Below are 2609 nucleotides of genomic sequence, written 5' to 3' on the forward strand. Positions count from 1 at the left end.
TCCTTCTGCCCACACCACCTGCCCATTTCCTGCACATTTACAAGCCCACATTTGTGCTTGATGCCCATACAGCCTTTCATGCGCTTTGACCACTCGATGATGATGTCTCCCTAAACTCATCTGTAACTGTAGGCCAGAGTGGCCTCCGTGAGAAAGTGACGTTGGAGCCAAGGCGTGAATGATGGGGAGGAAGAGGGAGCCAGGCAGAGGTCTAGGGGAGACTATGCAGAAGCAAACAGCAAGTTCAAAGCTCTGGAAGAACCCTACCGCCCAACGTACAGAGCTGGGTGCATCGCTGCTTGTCAATAACGAGAATGACCAGATCCAGGGTCCCCCACATACGCACAGGGAGTCCTCCATCCATGAGTGAGGAAAGGAAGCTCCTCTGACAACCTGTTTCAGTTCTATGGACCTGCTTGCTCATTCGTGAAGTGGGAAGCTTGGCTTGGATCAAGCCTCAGCTCACCTCCTACTCTAAACAGTTATGATTCTTTCATCCTATAAGAAGAAAAGCTGCAAGTGTCATTAGTTTATTTGAAAAATACTGAGTGGGCATCTACTGTGTGTTCACTGTGGAGCCAGGGTGGCCAACACTGTCGTGCACCGACAGTGACACCCTTGGTGCTCGCCATTCCCGTGCCCACTGGTGGCTGCTTCCTGCAAGCACCCATCACTGTCCAGCTAGGGGCTTTGTCCAGCTGTGGGAACATGCTCAGCCAGCCTCCAAGGAAGGCCAGAGTGGCAGGGAGTGACCCCAGGAGAGGCCTCCCTCCACCAGTAATGAAGGGCAGCAGGAGGGTCAATACCCCAGCTTCCTCTCCCCTCGGGTGGACAGCTGTGAGGTGTGTTCCACGCTCTCTCCTGGGGCTTCTCACAGAGGTGCCCTGCTCCTTAACATACCTCGTACTGGCTGCTTTTTCTTCCCTGGCTCACATCCTCACTCCCTGACTGGTGCTTCTCCCAAACAAATTACTCGCGCCCAAACCTCAAGATCTGTTGGGGAGCCCCACCTAAGACAGCTAATGACAATGAGAGACACCACGAAGTGTGCAATGTACCTCTACCCACAACCAGCTGACCATGCAGTTAATTGGGTTTTTTGTTTTGTTTTGTTGTTGGTGGTGGTTTTTTTGAGACAGGGTCTCGCTCTGCTGCTCAGGCTAGAGTGCGGTGTCTGGAGTGCAGTGGCATCATTGTAGCTCACTGCAACCTCACACTCCTGGGTTGATGGGGTGAGGGGACAGGACTCTGCGGCTTCAGGGGCATCTCAAAAAGAAGGTAAACGATTAGGACCAGAAAGAGCCACTAGTGGCAGGAAGGCCGGCTTGGCTTCTTCCCAGGTCTCCTAAGTGAGCTCTGGCCTCAAGTGTATCTGGGCTGCCGATCACAAGGCTCTCACCTCCGCCCCCCCGGGCTGCTGGTCCAGCCCAGCCTTGGGCTGAGTGAGAAGCCCTGTCCTGGGCCGAACCTGAGGGGACCAGGCTCCTCTGGGTGACCAACCTTTTGAATTTGAAACCCAAGTTCTAGAACAATTAAGTTACTAAAATAGTTTCAATGGCTTTTGAAAACACAAACCTAATCCTTTTGCTAAATTTCTTCCTTTTTGAAATAAACTTCGCTAATTTTTCTTATCTTTTAATTCACTTTTAAAAAAAAAATCTCAACTTGAAGGCATTTAAATTAATATCGTTGTTATTTCAGTCTCAATCACATTTTCTTGTACATTTCATCCTACCTGTCCAGTTACAGGATATAGAATTCTCGAGAATAGCACTCAAAAGCCCTAGATGTTTATTCTATTCATATTTTATTTCTCCATTCATTTGATCTTCACTGACCTCTCATGGTTTTATTCATTCTTCCTTTATTTAATAAATATTTATTGAATTCTTATTATGCATCAGCTACTGTAGAAGAGGCTGAGTAGATTGAAAAATTAGATTATTTGGTTTCTGCCCAAGAGGATCTGCTAGTGGTGGGAAGAATGTACAAACAAGTCATCAAAATGCAAAGAATAAGCATAATTCAGATATATTGAAAGCACTGGAAATATATGTATTAAATTTTAATTTACACGTTAACTTGCTAAGTAAATTAATTAATCTGTAAGTTTATCACCACATATTTCTTAATACTGCTTTTTGCTTAAATTCCCAGAGCATTCCATGAACACGTGGCAACTCTCTTATTTCTTATGTTAGACTACCACCCTATGGAATTTTTGTGTAACTGCAGGGTGGACTTTGTCTTATTTCTTGTGTTAGAGTGCCATCATGTGGATATTCTATGTAATTGCAGGACGCGATTCTTTAATTTCTTGTGTTGGAGTGCCATCTTGTGGCATTTTTGTGTAATTGCAGAACAGTTTTGGGGTTTTTTTTGTTTGTTTGTTTTGTTTTGGGTTTTTTTTGGTTTTTTTTTAAGTTTTCTTATGTTAGAATGCTCCCTGTGGAATTTTCACGTATTTGCAGAACAGAATTTTATTTCTCATTTTAGAACGCCCCCTGTGAGGTCGTCATGCAATTGCAGAGCAGATATTTTTCTTACTGATCAGGTTAGAGTGCCAGCAGAATTTTTGTGTACTTGCACACAGATATGTTTTCCTTATT

This window comes from Propithecus coquereli, unplaced genomic scaffold, assembly GCF_000956105.1.
Source record: "Propithecus coquereli isolate 6110/MARCELLA unplaced genomic scaffold, Pcoq_1.0 Scaffold362, whole genome shotgun sequence".
NCBI classification, from domain to species: Eukaryota; Metazoa; Chordata; class Mammalia; order Primates; family Indriidae; genus Propithecus; species Propithecus coquereli.